The sequence below is a fragment of the Rhinoderma darwinii genome, chromosome 5 (genome assembly GCF_050947455.1).
Source record: "Rhinoderma darwinii isolate aRhiDar2 chromosome 5, aRhiDar2.hap1, whole genome shotgun sequence".
NCBI classification, from domain to species: Eukaryota; Metazoa; Chordata; class Amphibia; order Anura; family Rhinodermatidae; genus Rhinoderma; species Rhinoderma darwinii.
In genome coordinates this window covers 170,591,639-170,605,064 of record NC_134691.1, presented here as the reverse complement: position 1 = coordinate 170,605,064, position 13,426 = coordinate 170,591,639, and positions in this window count along the sequence as shown.

Genomic DNA, 13,426 nt, shown 5'->3' with positions numbered 1-13,426 from the left:
GCACATTTGTAGGCTGATTGCTGTCGTGTTTGCACAGGCCAATAATTGGGAACAGGGGTTTAAAAGCACGCTCATTCGGCCAATTATTGCCCATGTAAATGGGCCTTAACCGTAACAACCGTAGAATAAAGATAACACATTATTTACTGTAATTTTAAAAAAGATGGTCAGATGCTTACATACACCCTTACGATGAAGCATGGAGAAGAAGTACGTCATATAGTGGAGCTAATTTTTTCAATTTGGCATACCCTTTAATCGTATGTGTAACAAAGAAAGACTAAATACTATCAGAAACTGATTTCATGAATTTCTCAACATCAAATGACAAACATTGTATATTTGGTTTTGTGTGGATGTCAAAAGAAGTCATATATCTTTATAGTGGTTGATGCTTTATTTTTCTGATACAGAGCTTTAAAGCTCCTGCACAGATATAGATCTAAAGATAACATACTGTCTGCCTGCACCTACCATTAGAGGAAGCTTAGGAGCAGATAAGACAGTACACAGCATGTTATCTTTTAAATCTATCTCTATCCAGGGGATTTGGAGCTCTGTATCAGAAAAATAAAGTTTCAATCATTATAAAATGACATTGAAGGACTTGTCCAGCGATAATCGCATGCCCGATGCGACACACTGGGTGGAAGAGTTGTTGAGGCAATTGTCTAACGCTCAACAAGAATCGTGCACAAGTTGCATTAATTATAATAGTAGAGCAATACATAAGTAAATGATACCAATAAAAACTCAATTTCGTCCCACAAAAAACAAGCCCTCACACCTCTCTGAAAAATATTACAGTTCTCAGAATAACAAAAACTTTATAAACAAGGACACCCATTGAGTCCCTTGCATATTATAAATGGAATTGTACAGTCTTGTGCAATGTATCTGTATGGCTAAGTAGGGGCTACCTTAATTTAATCATGGTATTTCTAACCATGTCAGGGCAGAGCTCTATCCGTATTAAACCTTCTGATACATTTTTGTATACTGCCCTATGTAATTATGCTTTTCCTAATTATGTTATTAGGATACAACTTGATTTCAAATCTGCTAATATACTTTTTAATACTGCTAGAATACTCCAATGATTTGCACTTACTACTACTAATATAGTCGTTTTAACCGTAGTTTTAACAGCACGTCGCTGCTCGCTGTTAGTTTACGTGAGCTGCCATACTATTACGACACTGTGATGGTGCGGATTGATGTCCTTATCAATATAATCAATTGTCATCCAATTGCCATCTATTTGCTATCTGACATTAAAACCATTTTTCCAAGTATGGCTTTTGGAATGCAGCAATGTAAAAACAATTAATGCTTTTAAAAAGTGTTTCTATACTATGCAAAAATAGTAAATCATAAAAAATACATATTTAGTACCATCGTAATCATACCGACTCATAGAATAAAGATATTATGTTATTTACACTGCACAGTGAATGGCGTAAATTTAAAACACAAAAAATTGATGTATTGCTGTTTTTTTTCATTTTTTTCTAAGAAAGAATTTATAAAAGTTTATCAATACGTGATATGTACCCAAAATGATGCCACTGCAAAATAAAATTTATCCCACAAAAAATAAGCCCTTAATTTGCTATGTGGACAAAAAAAATAATTAATGACTCTAAAGGCACGGCCAGACGTGGCGTAATTGCTGTGGAATTCCGCTGCGGACAGTCCGCAGCGGAAACCCGCAGCGGACAGATTCTCCATTGGTTTCTACACCTTTTTAGTTATGTTCGTGCAGACGTGGCGGAAAACTCTGCTGCGGACCATAGGCTGCGTTGCGGAATTTGGTTTCCGCAGCATACACTGGATGTTGCGGACTTGTTGCGTACTTTCTCCAATGACTTCAATGGAGTTTCAAAATTACGCAATCTAATCCACAGATGTTATGTGTGTTGCGGAGCAGATTGCTTTCACGAACAGGATATTTCATCATTCTGGCTGGACCTATGTGTTTCGAGGTCTATAGCCAGACTGAGATGGAATATTTTTAAAGACAGCAGGAAGTACTCTTCACCTGAATACGCAACGGCTAATCCGCAGCATTTTACTTCACTTTTTAGGCAAAGGCGCAACGGAATCTGCAACGCAGATTATGTGCGGCATTGATGCGGACAGTTTCTGCAGAATTCTGCCACGTCTGAACATGCCCTTAATCCAGCAATGCAAAAACAAAAAAAATGCATGCATGTCTTAACGCCAAAATAAGCTTGGTATTTAAGTTTTTAAAAAAAACAAAAAAACAACTCATGCACTACTTACATTTGTTTTGCAGATAAAAAACGCCCATTGATGTCTGTGGAAAGTGTTCACAATATGGATGCCTAAGGATAAGTTCACTCTTTCGTTGTATACTCCATTACTATGATCCGCTTTTAGATCGGCTGATGGTATCAAAATAACAGATGCAAACGGATTACAATCAGTTTGTATCCGTTTAACATTGACACCAATGATAAAAATAATCCATCCGTTTTTTGAACGGAGAGCAATGTCCTGTACTCTGCACCGTTATGTCTGTCTAAAAAACTGATGACTAATATAATGGACATAAACGGACGCTAACGGATGCCATTAAAAATCCCATTGATTTCAATGGTGTTTTTAATGTATCCGTTTTATCCGTTATTTTGATCTAAAAACAGATCAGAGTAATGAATCATAGAACGCAAGTGTGAACTTAGCCTTAATATCTGATCTTAATGTGATCTTTATTGCATCAGTATGTCATCAAGTATGACATCAGTTTTTCAGAGGGGCTGTATTATATAATAAAATGTTTCCCTAGAAGACAGCCCATCAGTACGGGTCTGTATGGTGAATATTTATGCAATATTGATGACAAACTGATGCAACATGATCCGGTTTTGCCTGCGTTTTTGGGGTCAGTTTTGTTTTGTTTTTTATACACGACGTGCTTTTTCAGAAGTTTTCTTTTTTTCATAGGCTTTTTAACATAATTTTTGGATTCATGCCTGCAGTTTTTGTTGCAGTTTTCTAGTCAAGGCCAGGAGTTAATACAAAAAGGTTGAATATGTCTCTTCTCTATTGTTTCTCTTTGTTTGGCTCAAAAAACCTGCACTAGAAACTGCGTTATTCCAGTCTTAGGCTGGGTTCACACGTGGCGGAATTTCACTTAAATTCCGCTGCGGACACTCCGCAGCGTTAATCCGCAGCGGAGCCGTTTGTCCATTGACTTACACTTTAATTTAGCAGTGTTCGTTTAGACGAGGCGTAAAATTCCGCTGCGGAGCATAGGCTGCGGAGCGGAATTTGGTGTCCGCAGCATGCTCTGTCTGTTGCGGAGCAGTGGCGGACTCATGGCGGAATTTCTCCATTGACTTCAATGGAGATTCTAATTTCCGCAATGAAGTCCGCAGCTGTCATGCACATGTTATGTGTGCTGCGGATCCGTCTTGCTTTTTTAACTTGACATTTCTTCATTCTGGCTGGACCTATGTATTTCTAGGTCTACAGCCAGACTGAGGAAGTCAATGGGGCTCCCGTAATGACGGGAGCGTTGCTAGGAGACGTCAGTAAATAGTCACTGTCCAGGGTGCTGAAAGAGTTAAGCGATCGACAGTAACTGTTTCTGCACCCGGGACAGTGACTACCGATCCCAATATACAGCAACCTGTAAAAAAATAGAAGTTCATACTTACCGAGAACTCCCTGCTTCTGTCTCCAGTCCGGCCTCCCAGGATGACGTTTCAGTCTAAGTGACGGCTACAGCCAATCACAGGCTAATAACAGGCTGCAGCGGTCACATGGACTGCCGCGTCATCCAGGGAGATCGGGCTGGATGCCGAATGAGGGACGCGTCACCAAGACAACGGGCGGTAAGTATGAATTTCTTTGACTTTCACAAGGGAAAGTGCTGTCCCTTCTCTCTATCCTGCACTGAATAGGGAGAAGGGAAGTACTTTTACCGCAGTCCGCAGCAGCTAGTCCGCATCAATTTTCTGCACATTTTGTGCAGATCCGCAGCAGTATCTGCAACGCAGATTCTGTGCGGCATTGATGCGGACAGTTGCGGAGGAAATCCGCCACGTGTGGTCATGCCCTTACAAAAAAATAAATTTTCTTAATAGATTCATGAAATGTAACAACTCATTTTTAAATTCAACATGTAAATCATTTAATATGATGAAAATAATTATAAAAAAACTAGTTTATAGACAAGTAGCAGAAAAGGCTAATTCATATTAAAATTTGTTAAAATTATGATTTCATTAAAAAAAAAAAACTATGATTTATCCTCCTCTTTTTATAAATGGTAAAAAGGGGAAATAAATTCTGTATGGAAGAAATGTTTTCAAAATATATACAATTATGTTTGTAATCGAAAGCTTCTTGATCCCTTTCTTATCATTTGTTGTATTAGACATATTATATATAATAAAAAAGATCCATGCAGCTGTGATCCAACTGATTGTTATGAAAACAATATCTCAGTATGATTCAAGTCAAAAGTAAAACCGCCGGTCATACTTGGTTGAGTGTAATTATTTTGGCAATATATGAGCAGGTTATTCTGTGCTCAGAAAATGGCAGCTGTTTGCAACAGTTTACTAACTCTGCCTAATCATCTACAGCCGACCTGGAACATGTTGATATCCAGTAACTCTTTGAAAATATAAATACAGTTGAATTACTTACAATATTATTAGCCTTAGCAAATGCACAAATACCATATAAATGGATTTATTAGGTAATTCACAAAAAAAAAGAGCAGCTTCTCGATAATTCATATATACATGAAAATTAAAGAAAGCGGCGTACTTCTTGTGTCTTCAATGTCCAGGCTACTGTAAGGATTCCTGGCCGACAGATGCCATAATCTGCCTACTCCTGGCAAACTTTGATGTTTAGTGTGGGGTACTGTTCACAAATTGTAGGTGATGTTAGTCCCCAAGATGTGTTACCAGTATTTGATGTCACCTAATAGAATGATGTGTCCTCAAAAGAACAATAAACATAGAAAATATTAAGGGAAAAAAAATGAGAATTCTTCTTTCCTTTGATCTTATTATCTCATATTGTAATTTTTTTTCTTTTCTTTTTCTTAAATATCTTTATTTTGTTCTACAGCAGTACAAAAAGGAAAGAAGTACATAGTACATACAAACATGTAATAAGAAAAAATATGCAATGCTATAGAGACCCTTGGGGGGAGAGGAGGTCGGAGGGAGGGGGAGGGAAATGAAGGAAGAAAAAAAAAACAAAAAAAAAACATAATAAATAAAAATATGCCTTTTATTTCCATCTTACTTGTTACTCTGAGAACTTACCCTAGCCTATAACCAGGTTCGTTCCCATTTAGCAATGTTGTTGGCATTGCCATACCATACCTTTTCATATTTCTTAATTTTACCAACCAAGCCCAGCCAGTTTTGCAGTGTTGGGTGAGAGCTAGACCCCCACAGTCTAGCAATCAGAAGACGGGCCAAGAAGAGCAATTTCCCCAATAAAGCTCTTTTGTCCTTTGACATCTGCCAATCGCTTAAATTGGCCAAAATCAGGTACTCAACCTCTAATGGGACAACCAGTCCATAAGAACCGCTGATCTCCGAGCAGATCTCCCTCCAAAATTGGGCTATTCCAGGGCAAGCCCAAATTAAATGCAACGTTGGCAACGTAGGCAGAAAGAGTTTGCCTTCAAATTCATTGACTGTAGGGATATAGGCGTATAATACAATCTATGCGTTATATTGAATTGAACCATCCTATGGGCGGCACTGAGAGAGACTGTGCTAATACTCCTATAACAATGATCCCAGTGAGATTCATCCTTTGGTCCTAAATCTCTTTCCCATTTGGCTTGTGCTCTAAAGTGAATTTTCTTTCCAAATGTGCTCATATCAGAGCGGTAAATATGTGAAAGTGATTTTTTTCCTTTGTGAAACTACTAATAAATAATCCTTTGATCTTATTATCTCATATTGTAATTAAAACTGGAAGTATATCATATATAGAGAATTTATATTATATAATTTTATCATATAAATGTTTTCTATATGTGTCTGAGGAGAGAAAACCATTTCCCACTCCTCCTTCTCACAATCCTTTGTCTGACTGAGAGTCAATTGATTTTAATAGGAACCCCTCCCCCCCATTTTGTCTGCAATAGGAGACAAAGAATTATAAACCTCACTCATGGGTCAAGTCCTGCACCTCAACTATATACCAACCAAAGATGGAGATTAGAATGAATTGACTGCTGCTTATTCGACAAGATTTCTGTAAGTACTAGCTGTGCAAGAACATGCAGAAAATCCTGCAAACTGAGAAAAACTGTGGTCAAGTTTACCTGCTGCTTTCTATTATCATTCATTTCTAGGTTTCGTGATCATTTAAAGGGGTATTGTGATGTCCCCAGAAAATTTACTGACTGCAGAAAATGGGCGAAAATAATAAATTGACTCATACTCAGCTGGCAATCCCGATGCCGTACCAGAGTCGCCGCTCCAGAGGCACTCTTTGTTTACCTAGCTGCATCAGTAACACGTCCTCGCTGCAGCTACGAAAATAAAGAGCACTGGGGACTGTCAGGTGCTGCCAGTCTTGCAGCGCTGGAGCAGCAGCTGGTTTACCAGGTAAGTATAGGCAGGGGCGTAACTAGGAAAGACTGGGCCCCATAGCAAACTTTTGACTGGGGCCCCCCTCCCCTGGGTATCACACAACCCCCCCTTTTAGATAGTTCCTCCCTATAGATTCCACCACACAGCGCCCCTATAGATAGCACCATACAGCTCCCCCTGTAGATAGCGCCATACACAGCCCCCTGTAGATAACGCATTACAGCCCCTGTAGATAACGCCATACAGCCCAATGTAGATAACGTCATACACAGGGGCGTAGCTAGGAAAGACTGGGCCCCATACCAAACTTTTGACTGGGGCCCCCCCTCCCCTGGGTGTCACACAACCCCTCCCCTTGTAGATAGTGCCTTTTTTACAGCCCCCCCTGTAGATAACGCCATACAGCCCCCTCTGTAGATAGCGCCATGCAGCCCCCTCTGTAGATAGCGCCATACAGTCCCCCCTGTAGATAACGCCATACAGCCCCCTCTGTAGATATGGCGCCATCTACAGAGGGGGCTGTATGGCGCTATCTACAGGGGGGCTGTATTGCGTTATCTACAGGGGGGCTGTATGGCGCTATACACAGGGGGACTGTATGGCGTTATCTACAGAGGGGTCTGTATGGCGCTATCCACAGGGGGGCTGTATGGCGTTCTCTACAGAGGGGGCTGTATGGCATTATCTACAGGGGGGACTGTATGGCGTTATCTACAGGGGGGACTGTATGTATTTATCTACAGCCATACAGCCCCCCTGTAAGGAACGCCTTACAGCCCCCCCTGTAGGGAACGCCATACAGCCCCCCCATGTAGGGAACGCCATACAGCACCCCTGTAGGGAACGCCATACAGCCCCCCTGTAGGGAACGCCATACAGCTCCCCCCTGTATGGAACGCCATACAGCCCCCCCTGTAGGGAACGCCATACAGCCCCCCCTGTAGGGAACACCATACAGCCCCCCCTGTATGGAACGCCATACAGCCCCCCCTGTAGGGAACACCATACAGCCCCCCCTGTAGGGAACGCCATACAGCCCCCCCTGTAGGGAACGCCATACAGCCCCCCCTGTAGGGAACGCCATACAGCCCCCCCTGTAGGGAACGGCATACAGCCCCCCCTGTAGGGAACACCTTACAGCCCCCCCTGTAGGGAACGCCTTACAGCCCCCCTGTAGGGAACGCCTTACAGCCCCCCCGTAGGGAACGCCATACAGCCCCCCCTGTATGGAACGCCATACAGCCCCCCCTGTAGGGAACGCCATACAGCCCCCCCTGTAGGGAACGCCATACAGCCCCCCCCTGTAGGGAATGCCATACAGCCCCCCTGTAGGGAACGCCATACAGCCCCCCCCTGTAGGGAACGCCATACAGCCCCCCCTGTAGGGAACGCCATACAGCCCCCCCTCTAGCGAACGCCATACAGCCCCCCCCTGTAGGGAACGGCATACAGCCCCCCCTGTAGGGAACACCTTACAGCCCCCCTGTAGGGAACGCCTTACAGCCCCCCTGTAGGGAACGCCTTACAGCCCCCCCTGTAGGGAACGCCATACAGCCCCCCCTGTAGGGAACGCCATACAGCCCCCCCTGTAGGGAACGCCATACAGCCCCCTCTGTAGGGAACGCCATACAGCCCCCCCTGTAGGGAACGCCATACATCTCCCCCTGTATGGAACGCCATACAGCCCCCCCTGTAGGGAACGCCATACAGCCCCCCTGTAGCGAACGCCATACAGCGCCCCCTATAGGGAACGGCATACAGCCCCCCCTGTAGGGAACACCTTACAGCCCCCCCTGTAGGGAACGCCTTACAGCCCCCCTGTAGGGAACGCCTTACAGCCCCCCCTGTAGGGAACGCCATACAGCCCCCCCTGTAGCTAACGCCATACAGCCCCCACAAGCGCGACCGGTGCTCAATTCATTTCTATGGAGCTGCCGACACAGACCCCGGAAGTCCGAGGTTTGTGATGGAGAACTTCAGGGGACTTTCGGTCCCCCGTTCTCCCTATCGCTGCCAGCGATCACACATGTATCCCCTATCCTGTGGATAGGGGATACATGTCTTTTGTTTAATGGCAGAGCTGGGAGATACCTCCCTGCTCTGCCGTAGTGTTCAGTGGCGTCCCGCTGTAGCAGCCATATGCCTCATGCCGCGGGCCCCGTAGCAGCCGCTACGGCTGCTATAGCGTTAGTTACGCCACTGGTCATACATCCACCCTGTAGATAATGCCATACAGCCCTCCCCCTGTAGATAACGCGATACAGCCCTCCCCCTGTAGATAATGCCATACAGCACACCTGTAGATAACGCTAATAGCCCTAAACCCCCCTGTAGGTAACCCATACAGCCCCCAACCCCCCCACCCAAAAAAAAGGAACGGCCTATAGTTTGTTCTACAAAAGAGATGTATCCCCTATCCACAGGATAGGGGATACATGTGTGATCGCAGACAGCGATAAGGTGAACGGGGGACCGAAAGTCCCCGAAGTTCTCCATGAGCAACCTCGGACTTCCGGGGTCTGCCTGCGCAGTTCAATAAAAATGAAACTACGTTCTCCTTATCGCTGGGCGTCCCAGCGATCCCACAAGTATCCCTATCGTGTGGATAGGGGATGCATGTCTTTTGTAGGAACAACCACTTCAGTTGTGTCACGCTGTAGCAGCCATAGCGGCTGCTACAGGAGCCTCCGGCTATGGGGGGATGCCCGTGCCAGCGGGCGGCATGGACCCCTCATGCTGCAGACCCCATAGCAGCCGCTACGGCTGCTACAGCGGTAGTTAAGCCACTGAGTGTAGGTTAATTTGTTATTTTAGGCATTTTCCTGCAGTCAGTACATCACTTTAAGGGCACGTTCACACGTGGCAGAGTTTTTCCGCTGCAAATGTTGGTGCAGATTTGGGCCAATTATGCAACGAATCTGCACCAACATCTGCATATTTGACAGGTAATTCAGACGTTGCAGAAAACACAGTGGACTTGCCACAGATTTCAGTTTTTGCATTTCAAAGGCTGAAATTCACAGTGAAATTCCGCTTCTTCTCCGCAACAGACAGTGCATGCTGCGGACTGAAAATTCTGCACCGCAGCCTATGGTCCACAGCAGAGTTTTTCGCAACGTCTAAACTAGCTTCTCTAAATATGTATAGAAACAAATGTAAAAAACGGCCGCTGGAGAATTCCACTGCGGACTGTCCGCAGCGGAATTCCACAGCAGTTCCGCCACGTGTGAATGTGCCCTGTACCATATTTAATCCCCGTAATGACCAGTCATAACTTTTATATTTCCGTCGACATAACCGTATAGCGGCTTGTTTTTTGTGGGATGAGTTGTGTTTTTCAATATTTTTGGGTGCACATAGTATATTGATTAACTTTTGTTAACGTTTTTTGGGAGAGAATTGAAAAAAACATGTTTTCAATTTTAGCCTTTCACAATGCGGCATAAATAACTTGTTATCTTTATTCTATGGGACTGTAGTATTGCATCGATACTAAATATCTATAGTTTTTTATGTTGTACTATGTTTGCACACTAAAAACACTTTTATTTTAAAAATATTTGTTTTTGCATCGCCGCATTTGAAGAGCAGTAACATTATTATTTTTACGTTGATGTAGCAATATGCGGGCTCGTTTTTTGTAAGACAAGGTGTAGTTTTCATTGGAACTATTTTGGGGTACATGGGACTTATTGCTTAACTTTTATGTAATTAAATTTGAAAAAAAAAATGACCGTTGTTTTTTGCGTTTTTTTTATTCGCCGTTCATCCATGTGCTTTAATAGATGAGATAACTTTGTTGTTCTGGTTGTTACAATTGTGGCAGTACCATATATTTGTATTTTTTTAAAAAAAATTACACTTTTACTAAATAAAACCACTTTTTATGGAAATTTTTTTTTTTTAGTCCCACTAGGGGACTTCACAATGTGGTCTTCTGATTGCAGATATAATGCTTTGGTATACTTAGTATACCAAAGCATTATTGCCTGTGTAAAACGTACAGGCAATCTATTAGGCATTTACTGATGGCAGACCTGGGGGACTTTATTAGGCCATGGCTGCCATGGAAAGCCATCGGCGCCCAGCTCCCTCCCCCTGTCAAACATCTTGCAGTTGTGGCAGGAGCCTAGATATGTTTACACACAGCAGTGTTCGTGCCGCCAATCTCGTGGGTACAGTGGCAGTACCCACGAGATATGAGCGACAGATATATCTGTCACGATGCGGGATCTAGCACCCGCTTGTGATAGATAAATCCATCGCTCGTCGTTAAGGGTTTTAACCCCTTAATACCGAAGGTGTTTTAAACCTTAGTGACAAGAGCAATTTTTGCAGTTTTGCTATTCACAGATGTAACGCAGTATAACTCTGTATGTGTTTTATGTATTGATGTGAATTTTTCACAGTTTTTTTTGAGACATGTAGTGCTTCCTTTTTGTGGTATATATGTATAGGTAACATTTTTGTTACTTTTTTTATAGCTGTGGAAAAACAGAATTTTTATTTTTTTTCGATTTTTCATCATTTAAAATGTAACAGTTTGAAAATAAAAGTAATTGTATCATACAAATGTATTGAAATATATTTTTTCATTTATCCTGATCATAAGGACACCTGACTTGGAGGTGTGGTTTATTTTTTTGGACCAGAAATATAGTATAAAACACAAGTGCCCCTTTTTTCAATTGTGCACTAAAATGTCTTAATTTCGTTTTTTACACCATGGTATTAATGTATGCGTAATGGACTTGAAGTCCAATAAATAATGGTAAAAAAACATTGTGTTCTACAAACTAGACACTCTAAAGTCTATTTCTAGCGGTTCAATTTCTGTTTTACATTTGCCATAGTACTGGAGTGGCAGACTGTCAGAATTTACCAAAAATCATCATGATTCAAAAAAAATACACACCCCAAATTCTATTTCTGGCGGTTCAATTTCTGTTTTAATCCTTCACACTTTTTACAGAATTTGTCCAAACTTGGGCTAAAAAAATGTAAATTGCATTTTTTTTTTACAAAAGTGGCACTTTTCTTAAGCCATTTCAAAACACCATATGACAAACTAGTAAAAGTGACACCTTTCCACATTCTGCTATTTCTCCCATGTACGGTGATACCAAATATGTGTGTCTAATCTATTATACCTACCCATTATAGGGCATATCATAGAAGGAGTCCATTTTGGCTTTTGGAGGCCTTTTTACGCCAGAGCTGATTTTAGGGAACCACGCTATATGTGCCGTGGTACTGCAGGTCATTTTGACAAGTATAAATGTCCTGCTAATATTCATCTAGGGGTATATTGAGTATTTTTAAGAGGTGGAAAGAAATAAAAAATACTTTTTTCCAGAAAATACAGTATTCCTGCATTTTTACAGTAAAACATTATCCAATAAGCAACCCTCCCTTTTGGTTCTCCCTAATACAATAAGTAACCCTCCCTTTTGGTTCTCCCTACAAAAACAGTGTGAAAATAAATCTGTTAATAATGTGGGTAGGATCACGGTCTTTGCTTTCATAAATTCTAAAGGCAGATGTGTAGCCTGTACCGCTCTCACAGAGCTTGTAGATTTTAACCCAATATTTTGCTCTCTTTGAGGGGATGTACTGGTGGAATGAGAGCCTGCCTTTGTAACTCATCAGCGATTCATCCACCGCTAGGTTTTTTCGGGGTTGTACACCGGCATAAATTACTCCTCCAAAATTTTTATCAGGGGCCTTATTTTATACAGGCGGTCACGGCCTGGATCACTACGGGTGGGGGGGGCTGGTGATTGTCGTTAAAATGAAGGAGGCGCATTAGCACTTCATATCTGCTTCTGGTCATAACGGCTGGAAAAACAGGTGTGGCATGTGTAGGGCTTGTTGCCCAATATGATCGGATTGAGGGATTTTTCACTAACCCCATGTTGAGGATGTGCCCCAAATTTTTTTTAAGTTCGCCAGTATTTGTGGGGTGCCACTGCTTTGCATGGGAGAACGTTGGCTCTTCAGCAAAGAATTGGCGAGCATACAGATTGGTTTGGTTAACAACTAGCTCCAATAGTTTATCTGTAATTAATATTTAAAAAAAATCGAGGGCTGTAAAATTTTCCACATTAACCTCTTAAGGACGCAGCCTAGTTTTGGCCTTAAGGCTCAGAGCCCATTTTTCAAATCTGACATATTTCACTTTATGTGGTAATAACGTCGGAATGCTTAAACCTATCCAGGCGATTCTGAGATCGTTTTCTTGTGACACATTGGGCTTCATGTTCGTGGTAAAATTTGGTCGATATATTCAGTGTTTATTGGTAAAAAATTGCAAAATGTAGAGAAAATTTTGAAAAAATAGCATTTTTCTGAATTTTAATGCATCTGCTTATAAAACAGACGGTTATACCACTCAAAATAGTTACTAGTTCACATTTCCCATATGACTACTTTAGATTGCCATCGTTTTTGAACATTATCTTATTTTTCTTGGACGTTACAAGGCTTAGAACATAAACAGCAATTTCTCATATTTTTAAGAAAATTTCAAAAGCCTTTTTTTTAAGGTACCTGTTCAGTTCTGAAGTGGCTTTGAGGGGCCTATGTATTAGAAACCCCGATAAAACACCCCATTATAAAAACTAGACCCCTCAAAGTATTCAAAACAGCATTTAGAAAGTTTTTTTTAACCCTTCAGGCATTTCGCAGTGTGATGGATGGTCAAATTGCTTATGTTCTCTGTATTAAACTACACTATGAATTATCAAGCAGGATGCCGGATTATGAAGATATGTATTCTCCATTTTGTAATGATCTCTTTCTGGTACTGCTTGAATCACAAG